The 19,491-nt window shown below is 39.8% G+C and overlaps 1 protein-coding gene across 5 annotated transcripts in view; it reads left to right on the top strand.

The window, feature by feature from the left end:
* Positions 1-19,491, top strand: part of MTERF1 (mitochondrial transcription termination factor 1) — a 606,108-nt gene that overhangs the window by 426,158 nt on the left and 160,459 nt on the right. For all 5 annotated transcript variants that reach the window (XR_009565070.1, XR_009565067.1, XR_009565069.1 and 2 more), the window contains one exon: positions 3,157-3,332. The gene's annotated coding sequence lies outside the window, so the exon portion shown is untranslated. The remainder of the gene's footprint in view (positions 1-3,156; positions 3,333-19,491) is intronic.

Genomic DNA, 19,491 nt, shown 5'->3' with positions numbered 1-19,491 from the left:
CTTGGGCTCAGAGAGGACTCGTCTTCGTGGACACTAAGTGACAGACACCATTCTGCTCTCAGGACTACTCCCTTCCCTATAACCCTGAAGTTTTAGTACCAAGCCACACTTTTCTAGCTTCCTTTTCCTTTCAGAAGAAGCTTTCCCTCTTCTGGTAGAATCTTTGGCAGGCCTGCTCCACCAGCTTAGAAATGCCCAGCCAGTCTGAATTGTAATCATGTCTCAACTTATATTCAAATTAGGTCTTCCACCACACACACACAAGAAGTTAATAATATCATGAGACTCTGTAGACCTGAAATGTAGGCATCGTTCACTGGCACTCCCCTAGTGGGGAATGCAAAAAACATGGAAGTGGGATGTCAGAGGCTATATGTATTCCTAACTCACTCACTCGCTCGCTCACTCACTCACTAGTTGGATAACTCAGGTAAGATAGTGAACCTCTCTCAGCCTCAGTGCCTAGGTAATTCCAGCAATATTAGCCCATAATTTTGCCTGATGAGAATGTGTGAGAACACCCATCCTGGAGAGGGATGTTGACTGTCTCACATCCATCTTAGTGAGGCTCCCTTCTCACTAAGCATAACACATGGCATGAGAATGCAGGGGGAGCAGGTGGACAGCCTAGGTCTCAGAAGGCAGGCATGGAGCCAGCGAAGCCACAAAATACAAGTGCAGAACAGAGAAACTTGGCTTTCTTTTGTAAAACAAGAGGCAGAAAAAAAAAGATGAGAAAGAGATATATCATTGAAACAAATCAAAGATAATTTTTCCTGAACTTCCTAATAGGCTAAGACAGGACATCTTTTTAGGATTAAGATGGAGAAAACTACTCCCTTGGATGGCATGAACTGAAGGTGTTCTCTCAAGACAAAGAGCAGCCCAGTTTGTCTCCCTAAGGCCAGAAGGCTCTGTATATTATAATAAAAATAGCAGCTAACCTAGGGAGCATTTACTATATGCCAGACACTGAGTTAAGCATTTTACACGTATTAGTTTATTAATCATAACATCAACCCCAGTATCACCCCCTGCTTGAGATAATCAAAAATATTACCAGGTATTGTCAAACTCTCCCCATGTTGAGAACCATTGTTTGGTACTAAAAATCCCTACCTAAAAGTCTGACAGTGGCCCCTATCACAACTCTTGACCAGCAGTTCCTGTTCCCAGATTCCTTGAGATTATACAGTTGGTTGTGTGTAGGCATTAAACAAATTCATATTGGTATGATGCTTAGGAAAACTCCTTGCATATAGCAAACACTAATGTAAGTATTAGCTATTATTATTACTGTGTTTGTTATTGTCATCATGACAGGAAAGGTAGCAGAGTAGGGTAGAAGGGAGCCTGTATTGGACAATTGGAGATTTGGGGGATAATTATCCCCACTCTTGGATAATCAAAACCAGGACTGCAGTGTGGAAGGTGCAGCCATCAGTGACTAAGTCCATCAGCCAAGGCCAGCAGTAGAAGCTTTGCAAACACAGTCAAAACATGAATCTTGTCCAGGCAGAAAATAAAATCATCAAGAAAAAAGTAATTGCTTTCACTGAGTCTTTATTAAAAAGTCATTCTGAGTAAATGATCACTTTCCCATTCCTGCAAATAATCCTTTTCACTGGAGTCTTGGGTGTCTCCCACTTTGATGCAATCAAGCCATTGGACTTACTGAAGAACATGTCTCATGTCAAATAGGTCATGGCTTGAGGAAGAGAAAGGGTAGGTCTGCAGAGGAGTAAGAAGAGTAGACCAGGTTGATGTGTTAGGGACAAAACAGTAAAGAGAATCATCCTATCTTGTTGCCCAATTGCTCATAATGAGTCAACAAGTAGGCAGCCATCTTTAACTGGTGACAGAGTGAAAAGGAAATGGTAAATCAGGGAGGCTGGAGTGCTAACACACCTGTATGAAGTAAACACTGGGACTCATTCCAGACACAACCACAAAGGGCTTTCAAGAGACACAGAGATGCTAAGGCACCCCCGAGATAGCTTGTGAAATGCTAGGTAAAATCCACCCTAAGCCTTCACTGCTAAAACTGAGACTGACAGGCAGGGTTCAATGGTATCAGCTACCTGAAAGCAAGAAATGTTAAAAATTTAGGGAATGTAAGAACACAGGACCTGAGAGAAGATTTTGCCATTTTCATTAAAAGCATCGTGTCAGCTTGGTAATGCTTACAGACTTAGAACAGCCACGCTGGGTTTCATAGGTCAGGGTTGTGAAGAAATCTATTCATTCGCTGAAACAACCACCTTTCTATATGTCCACTCAGCTTCTCTGTGGCTCAGTTTCTTCATCTGAAATAGCAGCTGTGTTGTACATGATTTTATCTTTTCACATAGAATATTTAATTCTCATAACACGTTGAGAGGTAGGTGTTATCATCTTTAATTAATAGATAAAATTGGGGCTCTGAGAGGTTGTTAGTCACTTCCCTAAAGTCACATAAACTGTCCTAAGTACACCAGGCTCTCTATTTCAAGTTCTATACTCTTTCTAGAATCCTACTGAAAACCAGAGATCAGCTCTCTGAGGCTTCTTTCAGCTCCAGAATTCCATGATTTTATAGGTTCTGTGTTTTTGAAAGCATGTCTGGTCCTTAATATTTTCCTTCCTTGATCCTGAAAGGGTTTAAATCATTGGAGGCAGATGACCCTCTCAAGCGGGGCTGTTTTTCCCTTTCCCCACCACTTCTTAATCCCTTTCTGTTCCAACCAGTTTAGAAGATCTGCAGATGGGACTGTTCCATTTAATGTTTAGATTGAGAGTCTTACCTCAGAAAAGAACCACAGAGCGTAAGTTAGCTTTGGGAAAGAATAATCCAGACAGCTGCTAACAAAAGTCACGGGTAACTAGGGACAGTCTAGACCTTGTGGTCTTTTCTGGGTGAATGGGGAGTAGAGCAATCTGAATTTGCAAGTTCAATGAGATGATACTCCCTTACACCTGGGAAGAGGCCACCTCAGTATCTTCCACATCCAGCGAGTCCTTCACATGGAAGTCAGATGTGCTCTGGAAAAAACAAACCACGTCTCTTCTTGACTGAAACATTTTCATAGGGTTTCAGCAACTTTTAGGAAAATCCAAAATCCCAAGCACAGCCTCCAAGCTCCTCCAGAACCTTACCCCTTGTTCTTTATTTTCCAGCCCTGACTCTCTCAACATCCTTATATTCACATTGTGCTGGAATTCCTGCTCTTCTGACAAGTTGTTAGCTACTTGCTGTGGACTCCTCTCCATCATGTGAAATGCTCCCAGCCAGTAAGATCTAGACCAAAGCCATCTCCTCTATAAGCACCTCGAGTACTTGGCTCCTACTTTTGGTAAGATCGGCTACTTTGGATTATCATTCTATTTCTCTGCACCATGAGTTGTTTATTTTCTCGTCATGCTGCTGAGCTCACAACAGGTGCTCAGTAAATGTTGGAGTAAATGTGTAAGTGTTAAGTCATTGTTCATGACAAAACATGTCATGAGCGCAGCTGATATTTACACAGACTCCTCTCTTTTGAGTCATCTCAGCTGGTTCGGCTATGAATGTGTCTTGCCTCATCTAGTGTTGTACTGGGGGTAGCTGATTGATGCAATTTTAGAAGCTCTCCTACAGTGAAAACCAAGGCATCTTACTTTTCTTGCACACGGTATGATACAGAGCACAGAATGGACACTAGAAGGTGAGTAAGAAGTACATTTTACAACAGTGTATGAATTACATGTGTATTGTTACAAAGACTCTGGGCCATATTTTCTCTCGAATGGTGATTTCTATGATGTCAAGGAGTTATGAGGAATCCCACAAATTCTACTTCCACATGCAGCTCAAGGAAAAAGCATGTAGCTTTGGTGTCATGCTAACCTGAGATTGAATCCTTCTCCACCAAGTATTGATATTAGTACAACCTCAGTCAACTTAGTCAATGGAGCTGAATGATGCAACCTACCTTATAAGGCTGTGGCAGTGAATGATTTGACATAGAGAAAGTAATTAGCACAGTGCCTGGTGCATAGTAGCTGCTTAGCTCATTGTAGGATTTTTGTTTAAACCCCACCCTCCCTTCTTCATAAGAAAACAAGGCAGAATGAGAGACAAGGAAAATTATCCCTCGAAGATGCAGTTCAAAAAAGATCGTTTAGATAGGGAGAGGAGACAAAATTGTCTGTGGGTTCTGTTTTAGAACAGGACACGGGTTCTCAATTCAGGAAAAATGTATTTTTTTAAAGTCATGTAGCTTATCTTGAGGCACATTTTTTGGGGTTTGTAAACATTAAAAATTTTTACCTTTACATTAAAAGCCAAGATCAAACTATTTTCAGAGTACAGTGTTGGTTCCCTGAGTTATGCAGGGCTCTATGCTTAGTCTATGGCTCCATAAATATTAATGAAGGGTCTAGATACCAGATGCTAACGGCAGCGGTGCTGGGCTAGTTCTCATGCCTTATGCTTGCACCCAGAGGGGTTGGCTCTGACTTCATGTTTAAAGAACTGAGCTTCATGATACGATATATCAGGAGATATGATGTATGTCTTCCTGCTACTGAGCAATGAACTCTATACAAACTCACAGCCATACACACATACACATATTTAAATCAGTAAAAACCAAACTGGCTGGATTTATACAACTGTTTATTTTATGTCTGAGTTTCAGTTTTTCACTGGAACTACATTTTTTTGTCCTTAATCTGATTATTTTGCTGATGCCCAAAAAGCCTATGGTAGCTTTCTCTGTGAAAAGCAGCTACTTTCCCTAGTTTCCCCCATCTTACTCCAAGGTTTCTCATACTTTTCAGTCACCATAACTCCTTTCCCACTCCTCCCGCCATCCACACACGACACTCTCAGTTCACCTATCTTCTGTTTTTTCATCTGACTGTGGAAGTTTCTTTAACAGTGATCTAAGAACCTTTGTATCTGCATGTGTCTTCCTGGGATACGCCTTCATATACACACAGACCTGAATAGATGTGCTGCAGGCTGCTGGTCAAGGGGTTGGGTACCATTTTCACACTGAATGGGGATGAGCCGTGCTGTGCCTTCGTCTTGCATTCACGATAAATACACTGGCCATAGGAATCATCTAGCTGTTCGGTAATTGAAACTCCAAAGCAAATCCAACACATATGCCTGCCCACACACTACCCCAAATTCATCATGCCCACACAACATCATTAGCTTGAAATTGCAAAATTATTACTGAAAATCACAAAGGAACTTAAAGAAATTGTAAAACTTTACAATTTTACTTTTAGCAGCAAGTAATAACTAAAACCCAGGAACCGTAAAAAGGACAACTGATTTGACAAAATAATCATCTGACTATAGCCTGACTTTTCCTTCTAAAAGAGTCTTACATTGTCATTAGATATTTTTTCTGTATCACGAAAAGGCAGGAAATAAATATATAAACATCCTTTAAAGAAATCCTCTGTGGGCTTCCCTGGTTGGTGCAGTGGTTGAGAGTCCGCCTGCCGATGCAGGGGACACGGGTTCGTGCCCCAGTCCGGGAAGATCCCACATGCCACGGAGCAGCTGGGCCCGTGAGCCATGGCCGCTGAGCCTGCGCGTCTGGAAGCTGTGCTCCGCGACGGGAAAGGCCACAAGAGTGAGAGGCCCGCGTACCGCAAAAAAAAAAAAAAAAGAAATCCACTGTGGATGCATCCATGGGATTTATCACTAATATGACTTTCTAGAAGACAATATGAGAACATATATCCAAATTTCAAACATTCATAATCTTCAAATCGGCAATTCTAGAAATATATCTTAAAGATGTTATAAAAGTATACAAAGATGTATCCACAAGTACTTTTTAATAATGAAAAAAGAAACCGTATGATTAATACTAAGAAACCCTTTGAGAGAATGCTGCAGAACATAGTTATGGGCATGGGAATTTGAATATGATATGTTTCTAAATGAAAAAAGGAGGTTTTTGAAAGAACATATGTATGTTTGTTTGTGCTTGTGTGTATTTGTGTGTACACACGCATAGAAAAAATATCTAGAAAGATATTTTTCAGAGTATTAAAGGAGTTATTATTGGTGGTAAGGTAAAGGTTATTTTTACTTCTCTATACCTCTTTGCATTGTATATGCAAATTGTACATGCAAATTGTACTTTGCATTGTACATTCTCTGCTTTGCAAGAGAATAAAAGTAAAACTATTTAAATTTGGGGAGGGGAGAGGAAATACATAACATTAGGGGACATACCAATATTAATGCCAAACTGACATGGTTAAAGTCCATTATTAAAATGTATACCACAGAATCTTAGAAGCTAAGTACAGTTATTGAAAATCCCCTCTGTGCTCACCCAAGCCCAGATATGTGGTGAAGACTAGGGGAAACCATGACTGTAGAAAAGACTTGGAGCTTTCGCACACACAGCCTTGTCTCCTTAGTGATTTAATATTTGCCACCTCCCCCTACCTTCCCCAATACTCATGGACAGGCTGCTGGCAATTGACGGTCTCTCTATTGCCAGAAAGATAAGCTGAGCTGTCAGGGGAGTGGAAGTGACTGTGAAGAGGGGTGTGTTCTGCGAGGCAGATGACATCCAGAAAAGCATGCCTATGGATGACATGCCTACCAAATCCAGAAGCGCACTTGCTCATTAGGACACAGCCAGGCGAAATGTTCAATGTAGGTTATTTAGCATGCATCGCAAAAAGTGAAACAGGTGCAGAAAAAAAATCCAGCCTTTATTTTCTTCTTTCTTTTTCCTCTCTCTTTCTCTCTGCCTCCCTCCCTCTCTTCCTCCCTTCCTCTCCTTATCTCTCTCAAGTTTCAAACATGTCTTATAACCTGTCATATGGGCCAAGCCATCCCTGGAGAGAGATGTTAAACCGTTCTGAGTGACAGCCTGCCATATTTAAATTTAAAAATTATAAGGTAAATAAGTACTAGGGATGTAATGTACAATATGATAAATATAACTAACACTGCCATATGTTATATATGAAAATTGTTAAGAAAGTAAATCCTAAGAGTTCTCGTCACAAGGAAAAAGAATATTTTTTTCTATTTCTTTAATTTCGTATCTTTATGAGATGATAGATGTTCACTAACTTATTGTGATAAACATTTCATGATGTATGTAGGTCAAATCATTATGTTGTATGTTAAACTTATACAGTGCAGTATGTCAATTATATCTCAATAAAACTGAAAGCTAGATAGATGATAGATAGATTGATAGATAGATAGATAGAGATAGATAGGTGTGAAAACAAACAAAAAAAGTTTCCCTTTCCCCCTTGCATCCTGGTCCTGAAGATGGAGTAAGTCCGTTTTGCACACTCTTGACCACGGACTTGACCATCATCCAGTCCGTTTCTCGCAACACTTCTGCAAGCATCTCCAATCTGATGTGCTGCCTTATTTCCAACCTGCCTTGAGCTCAGACACTCCACCAGGGCATATGATGGGCCAGTTAAAGCTGTACCTCAAGCAGAGACAGAGCACGTAGATTTTGTTTAAAAGAACACATGACGATCCATTCAAGAGGAAATGTTGTCATCCTGGTCAGGTCTGGATCAGATCTGTGTTGGAGAACGTGAAAGGAGACCTGACTACAACACATCACCATGCTAATGTACCCTAGTCAGGTACACCACTATTTCTTGCCATTTTCTTTTTTCTCATATGAAGGTTGCCATCATTTCACACACATTTTTCAGTGATAAAGGTAGTTCCGTTACTAACCGTCTGGTAAGGGTTGGGGAGCAAGCATTTCATAACTGGGTTTCAACAACTTTGAATATACTTGCTCAGATCTCTCTCCATCCTAACTCTATCCTCTTTACATGACTTTTCTTCTTTAAATATAAATATGATGTCTTTCTCTGTGACACACAAACACACAAGTTCTGCACAAATAGCCAGGGGATTGGAGACTCTGCTGCCCCATCCACAGTTGAACTTTAAAAATGGAATTAGGAAACTCAAACCATGATTCTCTCAAAGCAATTTGGAGATGTGCCATCACCAGACTGATGGGATGTAGGTGAAGCAACAACTCACTCTAAATGTTAGAAACCAGAAGTCGGGGAAAGAACCTGCAGCCCCAAGGCTCTGGAATTTCCATCACTCACTGATCCTGAGAAGTCCAGCCCACTTACTTTCAGACCTGGAACATGATGGCCAGTTCAAGGAGAGACCAAGGCTTGTAGTGCCTTTAAGTTTGTTGTGGCTGTTGTTTATGTGTTTTAAACGATATAGTTCCTAATAAGGTTATTTAGTGAAATGTTCATCTCCCTCTATGTTATTGCCATGTCACTCAGTGATGAAAGGGAAGCAATCAAATATGCAGTAACTAAATAGGCTGTTGGATTTTACAGACTTTCTCTCAGAAGGATTCTGTTACTTTCACCTCTCAGGTATGGTACAGTGTGTTTGAGAAAGAAAAAAGGGGTAAGAACAAATAGCATTTACAACCAGCCAATCAAGCAATAGTAATTGGCAACATCATTCACAGATACTCACCTGCAGTGCTAAGCCATATAGAAATGAGTGAGATTAGTTCCATTTCAGTTACAATAACAACAGGAACCAGGCCCACATGTTTTTATCTTAGTGGAGACAGGGGACAGACGGCAAAGAAAGTCTAAATTCAATGATCAAACAGGAATAAAGCCCTCCTCCCCAAAATCAAAATGAGATAATTGCCAGGGGCGGCTTGTCTTGGGTTCTGAGAATTAGGAAGCAAATATATTTGCAGAAACAGCCGTAGGGAAGCAAAACGAAAATAAATTGCTCCAGTTTGAGGCATTCTTTGACTCTTTTGGGCACTGGCTGTTTTTTACACAATCGTCAGAAAAATGGATGGTTCAGAAACAAAACAAAACAAAATAGAACATGTAAGGGACCATATCTGCATGGCCCTGAGTGAAAAAATTCAGGCTTCCCAAACTTGTGTCTATGGTGTAATAAAGGTTTTAAAATCTACCTTGCTATATTTCTAGTTCTTTTTCTCTACAACTGGGTCAAAATACAAAGAACACCAAGTTGTAATAGAATTTTCTAAATTAAAACTAAACTGGAAAATAGAAATCAATGTTGGGAACTAAAAAAAAAAAAAGAATGTCTATTTAGCTTCTATGCCACCCTGAAAACAAGCAACCCTGAAGAGATCTCTTCACTTGGATCTTATCTGAGAATTTGCAATCTACCTTTCCTTACCTCTGCCAAGTTAGTCCCACCCCTTCCTTCTGCTCCCACTTATGGGCCCTTTATAATTTCCTTCCTCCTTTACATCTAAATGCAGAAGTGAAGTGTGAAAAGCTGTTTAAGTACTTAACTTACTGAGAAAGGAAACTAGCTGGCCATTTTTCATATTCCATGATATTAAAATAATTCATCTGAGTTTGCACTAATGACAGTAAATCTCTCGTGTTGACAAGCGGTGGTCAATTATCCTTTCTACAGCCTTTTAAAGCCCAAGCACTAGGAAGTGTGTCAGTGTTGGAAACTCATGGCTTGCTCATTCAAACGAAGCAGCCAACCAGCCTGAGCAGCTCTCTCGACAGTGTACCACCAGGGTCCTTGCCGCCAAACAGCTCTCCTAGGGGCTTGCAAGTGCTGGGGCACTTCCGCTGGAATTTACATGTATGGGGGAAATGGTTTAAATAAAGTGGTGTGTTATTTATCCCCATAATGATGAGTTTAACAGCCACAATTAGGAAGGAAATTCTACAAGCCTGAACTCCAGTTACTTATTACTGCCACTGAAAGTCAATTAAAGTATCTAAGTAATTACAGGGATTGTGATCCTCTGTCATCTGGTAAATCATACTAGAGGGAAGAGGCTCTTGGTTTGCTTTGAAAGTGTGTGATCTAGTCTCCATCATGTTTTCGGACAAGGGAGTGTGTGAGGAGGCTTGCCCCCCACATCTGTGGATCTGTTCACCTGGGAGAGCAACAGAAGTGTTCACTGGATTTCCATCCAACCTCAGCAGCTGAGCGAAGAAGCAAGAGTCATACGGGAGGTGGGTGGGAGGTGCCCACTTTGCCAGATAAGCCGCCCAAGGACATTGCTCTTCAACTCAGGAGCCTCTAGTGGCACCTTGTTCCTTTTGGAGCTCCCACTATTCCAGGTCCTTGTTCCTTTGCCCACTGCAAGGCCACCAGCTCCCTGACTACCTCCCAGTGCCTTCTTTAGTCATCCTGGTGAGCTCGCTGTCTCATAAACGTTATCATCATGATTTAAACGACTTCTGTACTTTTTCTCAGACTGTTACTTAAGATGCATTCCTTCCCTCTCTTCTGTCTATCAAAACCATCTTCACCCTTCAAGGCCCAGCCAGAGTCCTGACCTCTCCCTGATGTGGATCCAATACCAGACCTCTCCTTCTATGAGGTGCCTGTGGAATTCCAAATTTATTGCTCAGTGGTTCTCAGATTGTGAACACTAGCAGGGGCTACATCTTAAGTTTCCACTTCTTGCCCAGCATCTGGGATACATTTACACCCCCAATGTGGTAACCTCCTGATCCTTGATTTCTGTGGTTGCTGTAGTTTAGTCTCATGTTTGGTGAAATGTCTTGATCAGACCTAGCTGGTATTCCTTCATTTAGTCACACCTTCCTTCCTTCAGCAGCATGTTTTGAATGGCTTACTTAGAGCAGGACACCAGAACCATGGCTTCTAAGTTTGAATCCAGTGCTTGCTCTCCAACCATAATGTCCTGATGGGAAACTGTTTGCTCACATCACCGTGCACAAATCAAGGAGTCTCTCAGTGCTCATCATTCCTTCACCGGCCAACACTTGCAGGGAAATCATCATAAAAGCAATGGAAATACAGAAAGAATGAGCTCCATCTCCCCTGTGGTTCCATACTGCTCTCCTCAGAGCATTCTCAGTCCAAGCCAGGAGACAAAGAGAAGAAAATATTTTTAAATGATCTTCCACATGACTTCAGGGCTAACACAGGGTTCAAGTGTGGTGCAAGGGATGGGCAAAACTCAGGTCAGCCAGCTATGCTAGGGTCAGCCAGACATTGGGGTCGACTGGCCATGCTTGGGTTGAATCAAGAACACCTTGCTGTTCTTCACATCCCAAGACAGATATTGGAATTTTAACTTTCCTTTTTGCAACCTCTTTATGTTTTGAAAATTCATTTCATCTTAGAGTGAGACTTCCCAGAAGATCTCTTTTCTCATTCTCCCCTTTCATGGCATGTCCTTTGGTAGCTCCTGTTCTGCACCTGTGGTGTTTAGACTTAATATTTCCACTAGCATTTGCCCCCAACATGTTTTTGTAAAAAAAATATTCTGCATGAGTCCAAGGAAACTGACCAGGAAGAAACATGAAATTCAACTGATGGGAAAATCTACAAAATGTTTTCTTTAAAGCTTCTCACTATTTTCTGCAGGAAATATTGCCCATAACAAAGCAGTGAAAATAGAATTGAAAATGAAGGCAAGACTGACAAGTTCAACAACATTGGACCATATCAAAGGACTGCTGAAAACCCTTCAATGGCTCGAGCTCTCTGATAGTAGCTGGTGTATTACAGTGAAACTGTTGTACCTGCATCTAACACCCACACCACCAACATGTAGGGCCTAAGTTCAGTATAGGCCAGGACTGTGCTGTGTGTCTTGCTGGTGGCTAGCACGATGCCTGGTACACAGTATGCCCTCAGGAAATATTTGTACAGTGAATATTTGGTCACCATTTTCTTACATAAATACCATGTGTTAGGTGTGGAGGTTTTAAAATACTAAGATACACGGTTCTCATCTTTAAGAAGTTCAAACCCTGGCACTGGCATTCTCAAGCTTGAACGAGCATCAGAATTGCTCAGGAAGCTCTAAAAGTACAGATTTCCAGGACTTACCCACAGAAATTCTAATTCAGTAAGACTGGGTAGGGGCCCAGAATTCTTTACTTTTAATAAGCCTCCAGACACTGCTGATGATCAGCCAGATTGGGAACTCTTGGACTAGTGGGTGGTAATAAAAGCCTTGTTTTCACACCTCTTTTCCCAAATATGAAGTATTTTCATACCCCTCATCTCACTTGATTCTTACTCTCTGAGCGGGGTAGAAACCCTGCAGTTTATGAGTGAGGACATGAAGTGCTGAGAGGTCACATGGTTGGCGAAGTCAGAATCTGGATTTGAACCTAGGGTTTCCATCCACAAGCTCAGCACTGTTTCCTTCTCACTCATTCCCTCTTGAGAGTGATGACCCAGGTTAGCTCGGTTGGGTAAAGAGCAACAAACCATATGGGTCATCGTTAAATGGACAGCCAGTATATTCAGGTCTCTCTCCTAGGTTCTATGGGAAAGAAAGAGTGAGAGGAAAATATTGCCTTCTTCACCTGCTCCACCCCCCATCTTCCACCCTTCGCCTTGGAGAATCACATTGGGAAAAGAATTGATTATGGAGACAGGCTCTCTCAGTGGTGCCTAGTAATGAAGGTTATTTCCTTATAGGTATGTTCTACCTAGAAAATAAATCAACTGAGAAAGTCCATCCTACTGGGTGGAATAAGCTTGGTTCACACTCCTCAAGGTCCCTTGACAGGGACCACATGATGAACTAGGCAGCAAACCAAATGCAATCCTTTACCTGAATGTGGCTCATGAACCCAGTCCTCTTGCTTCCCTCTGGTTTGTTACCTAGCCCACCTTGCTCACTCTTGTATCTGTCGTGTGGTTTAGATAAGTCATTAAAGGATTTATTTCACTATTATCATATAATCCAACATGACATTAACAGTGCATTTGACAGCAGATAGATGAAAATTCCAGGCCTTTCTGGATTAGTAACACAGCAAGTTTCATTTTGAAATGACAGGCTGTGAGAGAGCAGTGTCAGCAAAAGGTCCCTCCATTTTCCATGCAGGTATAGGACCTGAAGCTGTTCCCTGCCACATCCCTGACAAGAAAAGGCCAGGGGTTCAATAGTGTGGATGCTGAGCTATCCCATCATTCAAGGACGTGGACCCTTCAGGCTGTGTCTGAGAGTGAAACAAGCCTCTGTGAAGCATACAGAGGGCTTGTGCTGACCACAGAAAACAAAGGAATGGGTTTGGGGAGACAAATAACTAGAAAAATAAGCAGAAACAAATGATCTCCTTTAAATTCTGCTTGGAAGTGTTTCTGGGTGGAGGAGCTTCTCATGAAGGTCTTTTGGTTTCATCACTCAGAGACAACTTTCTTTCATGTGCTGGCACCAAGTATTACCTGAGGAAGTTTGGGAAGGGAGATAGAAAAGGAAAAGGCTGACAATTTGCCTAGCCATTATCCGAGCATAGGTACTCAAGCAAAATAACCAATGGCCCTTATTTCCTTATACTCACAATGGGAAATTTACAACTCTGAAAGGGCAGTTTTGAAGAAGGCAGCATTCTGTGATGTTTCTTCCTTTAGCATCTCCTGGGTTGGGGTTTTCCAGCCTCAGCATACTAAAATCAGATCTCACTGGGTCGATTGAATTATACACACAAATATACAAATTCAGGACACCTTTTAAGTAATCAGTTTGAGACACTACGTGCTCGATGGGAACCCTTCTCCTTTTAAATTGAGTTTTACAGCCAATGGTATGTTTATTTTAACCACAAGATATGTGTCTACTGACTCTATTATTGCATAGCCCAGAGCAAGGTGCCACTAGGACACGATTTCATTCTAGCAGTGACAGCAAAGCTGGCTGGGGAACACAGCCTGAAGGGGGCTAGGATAACTGAGGAAGAAGAACGGATAAGTGACCTGGAAGATAAGAGAGTGGTAATACCACTCTGTGGTAATACCACAGAGAAGAATAAAGAAAAAGGAATGAAAAGAACTGAGGACAGCCTCAGAGACCTCTAGGATAATACTACAGACACCAACATTTGAATTATAGGGGTCTCAGAAGAAGAAGAGAAAAAGAAAGGGACTGAGAAAATATTTGAAGACATTATAGTTGAAAACTTCCCTAATATGGGAAAGGAAGTAGTCAAGTCCAGGAAGTGCACAGAGTCCCATACAGGATAAATCCAAGGAGAAACACCCCAAGACACATATTAATCAAACTATTAAATTTTTTAATAGTTCAATAAAAAGTTTAATATCAGTTAAATATCAAAAATTAAATGGGGCTTCCCTGGTGGCGCAGTGGTTGAGAGTCCGCCTGCCGATGCAGGGGACACGGGTTCGTGCCCCGGTCCGGGAAGATCCCACATGCCGCGGAGCAGCTGGGCCCGTGAGCCGTGGCCGCTGAGCCTGCGCGTCTGGAGCCTGTGCTCCGCAACGGAGAGGCCACAACAGTGAGAGGCCCGTGTACCGCAAAAAAAAATATATATATATATATATATATATTAAATGCATAGAAAAAATATTAAAAGCAGCAAGGGAAAAACAACAAATAACACACAAGGGAATCCCCATAAGGTTAACAGCTGATCTTTCAGCAGAAACTATACAAGTCAGAAGGGAGTGGCAGGACATATTTTAAACGATGAAAAGGAAAAACCTACAACCAAGATTACTCTTGCCAGCAGGGATCTCATTCAGATTCGACAGAAAAATTAAAATCCTTATAGACAAGCAAAAACTAAGAAAATTCAGCACAACCAAACCAGCTTTACAACAAATGCTAAGGTAACTTCTCTAGGCAGGAAGCACAAGAGAAGGAAAAGACCAACAATAACAAACCTAAAACAATTAAGAAAATGGTAATAGGAGCATACATATCAGTAATTACCTTAAATGTAAATGGATTAAATGCTCCAACCAAAAGACATAGACTGGCTGAATGGATCCAAAAACAAGACCCATATATATGCTGTCTAGACCCACTTCAGACCTAGGGACACATACAGACTGAAAGTGAGGGAATGGAAAAAGATATTCCATGCAAATGGAAATCAAAAGAAAGCTGGAGTAGCAATTCTTGTATCAGACAAAATAGACTTTAAAATAAAGACTATTACAAGAGACAAAGAAGTTCACTGCGTAATGATCAAGGGATCAATCCAAGAAGAAGGTAAAACAATTGTAAATATTTATGCACCCAACATAGGCATACCTCAATACATAAAGCAAATGCTAACAGCCATAAAATGGGAAATCAACAGTAACACAATCATAGTAGGGGACTGTAACACCCCACTTTCACCAATGGACAGATCATCCAAAATGAAAATAAATAAGGAAACACAAGCTTTAAATGATACATTAGACAAGGTGGACTTAATTGATATTTATAGAACATTCCATCCAGAAACAACAGAATACACTTTCTTCTCAAGTGCTCAAGGAGCATTCTCCAGGATAGATCATATCTTGAGTCACAAATCAAGCCTTGGTAAATTTAAGAAAATTGAAATCATATCAAGTATCTTTTCCAAAAAAAAAAAAAAAAAAGTATCTTTTCCGACCACAATGCTATGAGACTAGATATTAATTACCAGAAAAATCTGTAAAAAAACAAACACATGGAAGCTAAACAATACACTACTAAATAACCAAGAGATCACTGAAGAAATCAAAGAAGAAATCCAAAAATACCTAGAGATAAATGACAATGAAAACAGAATGACCCAAAACCTATGGGATGGAGCAAAAGCAGTTCTAGGAGGGAAGTTTATAGCAATACAATCCTAACTCAAGAAACAACTCAAATAAAAAAGCTAACCTTACACCTAAAGCAATTAGAGAAAAGAAGAACAACAAAAAAAAAAAAACCCAAAGTTAGGAGAAGGAAAGAAATCATAAAGATAAGATCAGAAATAAATGAAAACAAAATGAAGGAAATGATAGCAAAGATCAGTAAAACTAAAAGCTTGTTCTTGGAGAAGATAAATAAAATTGGTAAACCATTAGCCAGACTCATCAAGAAAAAAAGGGAGAAGACTCAAATCAATAGAATTAGAAACGAAAAAGGAGAAGTAACAACTGACACTGCAGAAATACAAAGGATCATGAGAGATTAATACAAGCAACCATATCCCAATAAAATGGACAACCTGGAAGAAACGGACAAATTCTTAGAAAAGCACAACCACCCGAGACTGAACCAGGAAGCAGTAGAAAATATAAACAGACCAATCACAAGCACTGAAATTTAAACTGTGATAAAAATCTTCCAACAAACAAAAGCCCAGGACAGATGGCTTCACTGGTGAATTCTATCAACATTTAGAGAAGAGGTAACCCCTATCCGTCTCAAACTCTTCCAAAATATAGCAGAGGGAGGAACACTCCCAAACTCATTTTATGAGGTCACCATCACCCTTATACCAAAACCGGACAAAGATGCCACGAAAAAAGAAAACTACAGACCAATATCACTGAACAACATAGATGCAAAAATCCTCAACAAAATACTAGCAAACAGGATTCAACAGCACATTAAAAGGATCAAACAGCATGATCAAGTGGGGTTTATCCCAGGAATGCAAGGATTCTTCAATATACGCAAATCAATCAATGTGATAAACCATATTAACAAGTTGGAGGAGAAAAATCATATGATCATCTCAATAGATGCAGAGAAACCTTTTGACAAAATTTAACACCCATTTATGATACTACTCCAGAAAGTAGGCATAGAGGGAACTTACCTCAATATAATAAAGGCCATATATGACAAACCCACAGCCAACATTTTTCTCAATGGTGAAAAACTTAAACCATTTCCACTACAATCAGGAACAAGACAAGGTTGCCCACTCTCACCACTATTACTCAACAGTTTTGGAAGTTTTAGCCACAGCAATCAGAGAAAAAAAAAGAAATAAAAGGAATCCAAATCAGAAAAGAAGAAGTAAAACTGTCACTGTTTGCAGATGACATGATACTATACATAGAGAATCCTAAAGATGCTACCAGAAAACTACTACAACTAATCATTGAGTTTGGTAAAGTGGCAGTATACAAAATTAATGCACAAAAATCTCTTGCATTCCTATACACTAATGATGAAAAATCTGAAAGGGAAATTAAGGAAACACTCCTATTTACCACTGCAACAAAAAGAATAAAATACCTAGGAATAAACCTACATAAGGAGACAAAAGACCTGTATGCAGAAAACTATAAAACACTGATGGAAGAAGTTAAAGATGATACAAAACAGATGGAGAGATATACCATGTTCTTAGATTGGAAGAATCAACGTTGTGAAAATGACTATACTATGCAAAACAATCTACAGATTCAATGCAATCCCTATCAAACTACCACTGGCATTTTTCACAGAACTAGAACAAAAAGTTTCACAATTTGTATGGAAACACAAAATACTCTGAGTAGCCAAAGCAATCTTGAGAAAGAAAAATGGAGCTGGAGGATTCAGGCTCCCTGATTTCAGAGTGCACTACAAGGCTACAGTAATTAAGACATTATGGTACTGGCACAAATACAAAAATATAGATCAATGGAACAGGATAGAAAGCCCAGAGATAAACCCACACACATATGGTCACCTTATCTTTGATAAAGGAGGCAAGAATATACAATGGAGAAAAGACAGTCTCTTCAATAAGTGGTGCTGGGAAAACTGGACAGCTACATGTAAAAGAATGAAATTAGAACACTCCCTAACACCATACACAAAAATAAACTCAAAATGGATTAAAGACCTAAATGTAAGGCCAGACACTATAAAACTCTTAGAGGAAAACATAGGCAGAACACTCTATGACATCAATCACAGCAAGATTCTTTTTGACCCACCTCCGAGAGAAACGGAAATAAAAATAAACAAATGGGACCTAATGAAACTTAAAAGCTTCTGCACAGCAAAGGAAAACATAAACAAGATGAAAAGACAACTCTTGATTGGGAGAAAATATTTGCAAATGAAGCAACTGACAAAGGATTAATCTCCAAAATTTACAAGCAGCTCATGCAGCTCAATATCAAAAAACAAACAACCCAATCCAAAAATGGGCTGAAGACCTAAATAGATATTTCTCCAAAGAAAATATACAGATTGCCAATAAACACATGAAAGGATGCTCAACATCACTAATCATTAGAGAAATGCAAATCATCTCACACCAGTCAGAATGGCCATCATCAAAACATCTACAAACAATAAATGCTGGAGAGGGTGTGGAGAAAAGGGAACCCTCTTGCACTGTTGGTGGGAATGTAAATTGATACAGCCACTATGGAGAACAGTATGGAGGTTCCTTAAAAAACTAAAAGTAGAACTACCATACGACCCAGCAATCTCACTACTGGGCATATACCCTGAGAAAACCATAATTCAAAAAGATTCGTGTACCACAATGTTCATTGCAGTTCTATTTACAATAGCCAGGACATGGAAGCAACCAAAGTGTCCATCGACAGATGAATGGATAAAGAAGATATGGCACATATATACAATGGAATATTACTCAGCCATAAAAGGAAATGAAATTGAGTTATTTGTAGTGAGGCGGATGGACCTAGAGTCTGTCATACAGAGTGAAGTAAGGCAGAAAGAGAAAAACAAATACCGTATGCTAACACATATATATGGAATCTAAAAAAAAAAAAAAGGTCATGAAAAACCTAGGCACAAGACGGGAATAAAGACGCAGACCTACTAGCGAATGGACTTGAGGACACGGGGAGGGGAAAGGGTAAGCTAGGACAAAGTGAGAGAGTGGTAGTGTATTTTTGGAGATATATACACTACCAAGTGTAAAATAGATAGGTAGTGGGAAGCAGCCACATAGCACAGGGAGATGAGCTCGGTGCTTTTTGTCCACCTAGAGGGGTGGGATAAGGAAGGTGAGAGGGAGGAGATATGGGGATATATGTATATGTATTTCTGATTCATTTTGTTATACAGCAGAAACTTACACACCATTATAAAGCAATTATACTCCAATAAAGATGTTAAAAAATAAATGTTATTCTGTAATTCTACTACAAAATGAGTTAGTATTTCAGAACATGTCTGAAAATGACATTGTCCTCTTAAATGATATTCTACTGAGACAATCGTTTTTAAGGTTTCACTAATTTGGATCAAGAAAAATTAATTTTCTAATATTTAAATTATGACAGTTAACTAAAATGACCTTAGTATGTAGCCAGCGTCTATTTTTATTAACATTATATTATTGTATATGTATTTTAAGTCTTGGTTCCTCCATGAAGAACTAACATAGTAATGACAGTTTTAAATGTCAAAGGTAAAATGCCCTATTTCTCTATTGTTGAAAATAAAAAGACATGTCCCTGCATCAGGGTATTGGTTAAGCAACCTACTAGTCAAGTAAGAGTAGAAGTTTTTCAAAATATTGTTGCAACTTTTTGTTTGGGGGAATTAATTTGGGAGAATTTTTGAAAATAGTCTGAAATTATGTGGAACCAGGCCTGGTAGATAGAGTGGGTTATAAAACTTTGTAATAATATTTTGGTTGATTTGTAACTATAATGAAGAGACCAATTTTTCTTTTGGCTCAGAGACGACTCTACCAAAGAGAAATTTTGAAAATGTTTAGAGAAAGGGCAGTACCAGTGGAAGACATAATACATGT

The sequence above is a fragment of the Globicephala melas genome, chromosome 9 (assembly GCF_963455315.2).
Source record: "Globicephala melas chromosome 9, mGloMel1.2, whole genome shotgun sequence".
Lineage (NCBI taxonomy): Eukaryota > Metazoa > Chordata > Mammalia > Artiodactyla > Delphinidae > Globicephala > Globicephala melas.
Note: the sequence above shows the minus strand (reverse complement) of the source record. Positions and strands in the feature narration are given on the sequence as shown.